The 8,890-nt window shown below is 25.9% G+C and overlaps 1 pseudogene; it reads left to right on the top strand.

Annotated features, from left to right (window-relative positions):
• The first annotated feature begins 7,164 nt into the window (after positions 1-7,164).
• Positions 7,165-8,588, top strand: LOC111680396 (annotated as a pseudogene).
• The last annotated feature ends 302 nt before the right edge of the window (positions 8,589-8,890 follow it).

Below are 8,890 nucleotides of genomic sequence, written 5' to 3' on the forward strand. Positions count from 1 at the left end.
GATAGATAGATAGATAGATAGATAGATAGATAGATAGATAGATAGATAGATAGATAGATAGATAGATAGATAGATAGATAGATAGATAGATAAATAGATAGATTGTGTCAAATTCTAATATAGCCTAGTACTTCTCTAAGCTATCTTACATCTGATAAGGTCAATAATATCATCAATAACATCTATTAATAAATATATATTTTATGATTTATAAACTTATTTTGTTTATATTCTTTGTATATTCCAAATAAACTATTAAAATCAATTTAAGTATTATTTTTTGTCCCACTTTAAACCATTTCAGTCGTAAATCTTATGGTGTAAAGAACAAATCGTTAAACGCACAAAATAATACCAATTCCATAAATTACGTTCCCTTTATACTAACAATGACGCACGAACTACCACCCCTAAAGTCATGGGGTATAATCGTAGCTCTATAAAAAAGAAACAAAAAACTAAAAACTTTTGTTACTTTATTAACATGATAATAGTTTTTCAAACAAATCAAATCGAAAACAATTGTCGAATTTTATTATTATATATACTTTTTTTAATATTTTTTTGCAAACTATTGAAAACCATTTGAAACGCGTTTTATATACGAAGCCATGGTATGGCGAATTTATTGTTAAAATTCTCTGGTTATAAGTATTATAATGTTTTAACAGAGTAATAGTTTCTAGCAAAAGAATAATAAAGTGGAATTTTATGTAGACAGAAATAAAATATTTATTTGTTAACAATAAATGTCAAATTTCCACATGTTCCAATTGTGGTAAATACACTGTATTAATATTTTATTTTATTTAAGTGAACAATGTTTTAGGACTTTAAGGGTGTTCCACAAAGTTTTTGAAAAAAACTAAATTTGTAAATTATTTGTAGTTAATAGAACAAATTAAAAAAAAAAAAAAATGTAATAAAAGAAATTTTTAATTTTTTTTTTTTTTTAACTTTTAAAGGAATAACCTGCAGTTACTCTTATGCATATGAATTTATATCGAGTATGTATTGGAGTTTAGTATACAATTTAACTATGACAATAACTAAATTTATAAATATTTATAGTCAATTCATACACACATTCATTCATAAAATATTCCTTTGAATGTTTGTGCGTATACATTTTCAATTCGTTATCTGAACTTCCAAAAAAAAATGTATTTATATAAATAAATTTGTTCATAAATTAAAAATTATTTCAACCACCACTATGACAATAACTTTATTATGTTAATAGTTTTGCATAAGAGGAGAAAAAAAAAACTAAAATGTATTTGCAATAACACAAAAATATTAATTTATTTAGTATTTTAATGAGTTTAGTTCTATTTTGTAGAAACTTGATCCTGCTATGAATTTGAATAAATTCTATAAAACTCACACCGAAAAATCAACAAAACATTAATGAGCTGATTATTTTTGTTTGCGATTTTTTTGCTAATACGATTGTAATTATGTATGTGCACCCTACAGAAGTTACTAACTAACTAACTAACTAAACTACTAAAATATAAGGGCGACAAATCTACATTTATCTTCGGGAGCCAAATCTTCTATGATTCTGTTAAATTTTTAATTGATTCAGATGTCCGCCCATCTGTCTGTCTGTTAAAATCAATTTCAGGAAGACCACATTTATCTTCGGGAGCCAAATATTCTATGGTTCTGTCATACACAGAAAAAATAATCGGTAGTTTATTTTCAATTAACATGTTATTATCTTTCTTTAATTTTTATTAAAACAAATTTTTGTTTGTCCTTATTATCTCGTTGTTTGAAACGAGAAAATTTTTGTTAAATTTTTAATTGATTCAATTAATTTTTTAATTGATTGAAAATATTTTTCTGGACTACTTTTTTATTTTATTTTTTTAATAATTTATTTTGAATTTTTGTGCTAGAAATATTTATAATTCTTAAATAGTCAATAAAATATAATGCATATAATATTCAAGTTTCTTGACAATTTATGAGACACTTTATCTGATCAATTGTGACAGTAAAGTGATATTATTTGTAAATTCCTTTAAAGTTATGCGTAATTGATTAATAATTTGATTGTTTGAATTATCCTCTTAATTGATTTCTAAAAAAATTCTCTACCAAACATTTTAATTCATTTGATTAATAAATTAATAAAAAAATCAATTTTACATTTATTAAATATTTGATTTATACAATTAAGTATTTAATCAGTGTTCAATCTAGTCTTAATTTTTGACATTAATTGTGCTGATTAATTCGTTATTTGAAAAAAATATTTTTTTTTGTGATATCATCATTTTGGTTATAGATGCAAAACTTGCTTCATACAATTATTTTGATAATTGAAAATAATTTTCAGATTTTTTTCTGTTTAAATATACTTTGCGTATTTTGCTTTTTTTTTGGTTTGACGTTGTTGTTTTTTTAATTTGTTATTGCTAATGTAATTGTAAATTTAACTTTATCTTTTTTGTAATTCAATTTGAAAGCAAAAATGTTTGAATTTGAATTTACTAAGTCGATTTTGCTATGTCCGTCTGTCCGTCCGTCCATCCATGTAAACCTTGTAATCAAACTACAGGCCGTAACTTTGAAGAAATTTTCATGAAATTTGGTACATGATCTTCTATTATCCCAGGGACGAAGCCTATTGAAAATGTTTAAGATGGTCCTTTATTTCACCTGGCCCTCATACAACTGTGCCCCCGAATAGGGCTTGTAAACATTGTAATCAAACTACAGGTTGCAGTTTTGGAGATAATTCAATAAAATTTGACACATGATTTTCTATTGTACCATAGTCAAAGCCTATTGAAAATTGTTAACATCGATTCATTATTTCACTTAGCCCCCATACAACAGAACTGCCGAACAAAGCTTGTAAACTTTGTAATCAAACTACAGGTCGCAATTTTGGAGATAATTCAATAGAACTAGGCACATGATCTCTCATGGTACTGTAGACGAAGCCTATTAAAAATAGTTAAACATCGGTCCATTATTTCACCTAGGCCCTATACAACTGAACCCGCCAAATAGGGCTTTTAAATTCATAATTACTTATACTCGTATTTTAACAAAAAGCTGCAAAACCAAGTTCTATACTAGCCTTGATGACCCTGATGCACTTTATAATTATAGGGCCTCATTTGACCCTAGCCCCTACAAAAGGCCCCCATAAAAATTTTACTTAAATATCCACATTTTATAAATGGCTTAAGTATATCTGAAGCAAGGTACAATTCAACTTAAATGCTTTATTATGAAAACTAAATCACATATTATTCGTATAAAGTTGTAGGGTATTATATGGTAGGCCTTGCCCGACTACAACTTCTTACTTTTTTATTAAACAAATCCTTCGGCATTATTTTACTAACTAACATTTGTAGTAATTTACACGTATACAAACACATATGTGAGGATGTATGTGCATATACAAACAATGTAGATAACGTACATACATATATGTAAAAAAACTAAATTTAACAAAAATTTTTCAGTAATATTATTCTAAATTCTTTTCAGGAATAATATAAATATATACATACGTAAGGATATTACCAATTGTATGTATTCAAATGCGTATACCGACTCATACATACATATGTATATAAAAATAATATTGTTATTTAAATTTAATATAATTAGCATTTGTATAAAAATAAAATTTGTTTCCATTGATATCGTCGCTTCTATTAGTGAAAATTGACAAATATTTATAAATTCATTTATACACGCACATACATACAATAATGCGTAAATACAATTGTAATTTAATGTAAATAAAAGTTATAGCAAAAATTTAAAAGGGATTTTTTAATTTCTATAAGGGGATGTTGTATTATTTTAATTGTAGAGTAATGACAGAATTCATTATAAATAAAATAAAACAGCTACAATATGAATTTGATCCCGGTTTAAATATATTATAAATATAAAAGCAGCTGTTGTAGAAAATGTAATTGTTAAATGATAATGATATGATTATTATTTGTAGAGTATGTATTTATAATCAAATAAATTTTAAAATTATTTTATTCTGTTTTTTTTTTTTTTTTTTTTTCAATTTTTGCTTGAAATATAAAACATACTCTTTTTAATTTGATATTTATTTAATTAAAAATTGTAAATAACAAAATTTATTTATTTTTAAATAAATTTCAATAAATCTATTAATACCACCTTTTTTTTTGGTTATCTTTGGCAAATTTTAAGATCATTGAACTTTTATTTAAAAATTGTTTGTTATTCAATATCACTTCAAACACAAGTTTCTGTATCGAAACACTTGACCGTGAAAACGTTTCAAGTTTACAAAGACAAGAAGTCAAATACATAATAATACGTTAAAATTAATTTGAAGCTAACAGTAATTATACAAAAAATAAAATCAATTGTTTGGTATTACTTATGATTCCGTATAAGAGCCAGAATATATTGATAGAATTAAATATATAAATAAATTTTAATATAAATGTATTAGATAGATTAGTATTAGATATGTATGATTTTGTTAATTTTTTAATATGTTTTATATGTAAACATTTATGAATATGAACATTAGGATCGCATCAACAAGAAGGTTTTTGTGGATTTTTTTAAATATAAAATTTTGTGAAAAATATTCTTAAAAAGAGATTATTTTCTATAAAAAGGAATTTTCGAAAATTTTATGTTCAAAAAAATCTGCAAATTAAAAATTTCCCCAAAATATGAAAATTTTCAAAAGTACATACAAGAAATAGAATGTATTAAAAATTCCAATAAAAGAAATTTTTTATTTTTTATTAAAGAAAAAAAGATTTTTAATTTTTTTTTATTAAAAGAGATATTTTTGAAATTTTTCCGCAAAAAAATTTCAATTTTTTTTAATAAAAAAGAAAAAATGTAAAAAATTAAAAAAAAAGAAAAATTTTAGGAAATTTTCCAAAAAAAGAGTAATTTTAACATTTTCTTTAAAAATGGGAAATTTTAAAAAAAATGTTAAGAAAAATGTAATAAAAAATTAGATTGTTTTGAAATTTTTAAAAAAAAAGAGGAAATTTAATTTTTTTTGTCAAAAAGAGAAAATGTCGAAAGTTTTCTTTAAAAAAGAAATATTTTGGAAAAATTCTTTATAAAAAAAGAAAAAACTTTCTATAAAAAGAGAAAATTTTTTATAAAAAAAAGAAACAATCCAAAAAATTGTATAAAAAAAGCAGATCTTGAAAGATTTTCTATAAAAAGAAACAATATTTTTTTAATAGAAACTTTGAAAACTATTTATGAATTAGTTTATCTCCTTGATTAAAACATACGAGTACAATTTGAAAAAAAATTTCTGGTATACTTTTCTATTTTAGTTTTTTTTTAATATTTTATTTTGAATTTTTGTGCTAGTAATATTTATAATTCCTAAATAGTCAATAAAATTTTAGGCAATATTCAAGTTTCTTGACAATTTATGAAACACTTTATATATTCAATTGTGACAATAAAGTAATATTTTTTGTAAATGCTGAACGTATTCCTATAACGTTGTGTGTAATTCATTTTTAAAAATTCTTTACTAAACAATTTAATTCATTTGATTAATAAATTAATAAAAAATCAATTTTATATTTATTAAATATTTAATTTATTTAACTAAGAAATTAATCAATGTTAAATCTTGTCTCAATTTTTGACATTAATTGTTCTGATTAATTCGTTAATTGAAAAAAATATCTTTTTTTTATTTTTTTCCATTTTCTTTGTAGGTGCAAAACTTGCTTAATACAATTATTTTGATAATTGAAACTTATTTTCAGTTTTATTTTTAACAAATATATTTAATCTGCACGGCTCTGATTGAATAATTAATCAAAAAGAGGAAAATGTTTGGTACTTTTTGCTCATCAAATAGTACTTTTTTGTATTTTCTTTAATATTAAACATAGCAACATAAAATGTAACATGACTAATGAGAATTCATAATTAGTGACATTTTGCTACGTTTTCGTTCTTCAAATAAAACATTTGTATGTTCTCTAATAGAAAGACAAAACACAAAATTGAATCTAGAAACGTAAAATTAAATATACAGGTTCCTCTTTTTTACTTTTTTCAACGTAACTCTTTAAATTTCATAAGTTTTGAACAGAAACACTTAAATTACGGTTTTTATTAAATGTAAATTTATAAATGGGAATTTTTTGAATTTTCTATAATATTTAACATAGAAATACAAAATTTAACTTGTAGGGAAGATAATCTGTAAAAAGTAACTTTTTGGTACTTTTTGAAGTGATATATTTTAAATACAGAAACTAGAAACTAAACATACACAGTGCTTAATGAATAACATTCTATATTTGAGACCTTTTGGTACTTTCTTATTGGGTAGCACCCAGTGCAAGCTAATTTTCAATAAAATAAGAATTTTTCATAAAAAAGGTTTAACATTGTATATATGTATGTTGTTTCCTTTAAATAGATTGATACCAATTTTCTTGTACCTACCTTATAAACTAGCTTTATTATTGCATACGCAACAAGTCGATAAGCAAATGTTGCTGCAATAAAAAGTATATATTACATTGGACAAGGTACTTGAAAGCTTAAGTGCCGTTTTATTTTTGTTAAACTTTAACTTAACACTTATTCACACACACACACACATACCAACTTTCATTCTCACTTTTTTACCTCGGCACAAGTACAAGAGTTTATCGTAATTGCAAAAAACATATACTGAAAAGTACAGTATTGAAGACGTTTATAGATCAGTTGTGTTTTAATTCAAAATTATAAAGTTTTATAAAAAATATTAAAATATTAACTTTCCAAACATAAGTATGCTTATTGTACTATTAATTTTTTTTTTTGAAAAATTCACTTGCTGCTATAATTTAATATAAAACTGTATACCTAAAGTACTTGATTTATCACAACAAGTTTTGTTAAAGTTTTATTTGTTGTTGCGTGTCTAAGACCTTAAAAGGTAGTGATGTATCTACATAAGCGTGTATAAATCTTCTCCAACTTCCTATCTGGTTAAGACTAATTTCAAAAAAAAAGGAAAAAAAATATACTCCAATTATATGGTCTTTATTAATATAAATAAAGCGATAATTAATCGAACTATATCATTCGACAAATAGTCTTCATTTGTTTAATATTACTGAAATAAAATAAGAAGACTATATAACGATGGTATGTACAATTGTAATCAATTTTAATGTAAGTAAAATAAAACTAATTAAATATTAATCTTTATATATTTTCAGAAAATCTTCTACTTGTTAGGTTTTGTTGGCATAGTATCTGCTGCAATTATTCCTTTTGATGGATTAAGGCAACAGAATTCTACAACGAATGCAATTAGCGAACCAGATTCATCAAATCTGGATGCGACCATCTTTAATGATGAAGGCTATAAATACAAAACTGTTCGTAGACTTAAATATCGAATGCGTAGAGATGTAAGTCAATTGGACAATGACTACTTGCCACCAGTTGAAGAATCACAAGAGAAATCAACCAAAGACAGTGTTAATGAACACTTGTCCCCTGTTGAGGAAGTGACCACCGAAGCTAATGTCGAAGTTAAGTCTGTTGATCAATCCGGGAAGTCCGCTGATTTAGGAGGAAACGGTTATGAGTACAGAACTGTTCGTCGTTTGAAGTATCGTCAACGTCGTGATGTTTCGGAGATTGAAAATGAATATTTGCCTCCTGTTGAAGAAGAAACCACCGAAACAACTGCTGAATTGAAAGCTGTTGAGGATCCTGAAGACTCCGCTGTTTTGGGTGACAATGGCTACGAATACAGAACTGTTCGTCGTGTTTCAGAGGTTGCCAATGAATATTTGCCTCCTTCTGAAGAAGAAACAACCGAAGCTGCTGCTGAATTGAAATCTGTTGAGGAACCTGAAGACTCCGCTGTTTTGGGTGACAATGGCTACGAATACAGAACTGTTCGTCGTTTGAAATATCGTCAACGTCGTGACGTTTCAGAGATTGCCAATGAATATTTGCCTCCTGCTGAAGAAGAAGCCACCGAAACTACTGCTGAATTGCAATCTGTTGAGGAACCTGAGGACTCCGCTGTTTTGGGTGACAATGGCTACGAATACAGAACTGTTCGTCGTTTGAAATATCGTCAACGTCGCGATGTTTCAGAGATTGCCAATGAATATTTGCCTTCTGCTGAAGAAGAAACAACCGAAGTTGCTGCTGAATTGAAATCTTTTGAGGAACCTGAGGACTCTGCTGTTTTGGGTGACAATGGCTACGAATACAGAACTATTCGTCGTCTGAAGTATCGTCAACGTCGTGATGTTTCAGAGGTTGTCAATGAATACTTACCAGCTGCAGAAACTCTCGAAACTGCTGCCGAATTGAAATCTGTTGATGAACCCGAGGATTCTGCTATTTTGGGCGACAATGGCTACGAATACAAATCTGTGCGACGTCTGAAACATCGTCAACGTCGTGATGTTTCTGAAAATGCTAATGAGTATTTGTCTCCAGCTCAAGAATAAATCAGTGAAGCTGAGCCTGAGAATTCCGCTATATTTGGAAGCAATGGCTACCATTATAAAACAGTACGTCGTTTAAAGTATCGATACTAACTTAGCAAATTCGTATGAATATTAGTAAAATTTTAGTTTAGTTTTTTTTTGTAATTGATTTGTTATTGTTAAATAAAGTTATTCCCGATGATAAGACTTTAACAATGTTAAAAATTATGTTGTTTTTTTATAATGTTTACAGTTTAGTTCTTGCAAAACAAACCTTTTGTTTTAGACACAAACATAAAATTCAATTTCCAAATTACTTTATCTTATATATTTTTTTTTATTTAGTTTATATACTTTTATATGTGTATTTAACCCAGATTACTGTGAAAAACAACATGTTAGTTTTCTTCTTT

The sequence above is a fragment of the Lucilia cuprina genome, chromosome 5 (assembly GCF_022045245.1).
Source record: "Lucilia cuprina isolate Lc7/37 chromosome 5, ASM2204524v1, whole genome shotgun sequence".
NCBI lineage: Eukaryota > Metazoa > Arthropoda > Insecta > Diptera > Calliphoridae > Lucilia > Lucilia cuprina.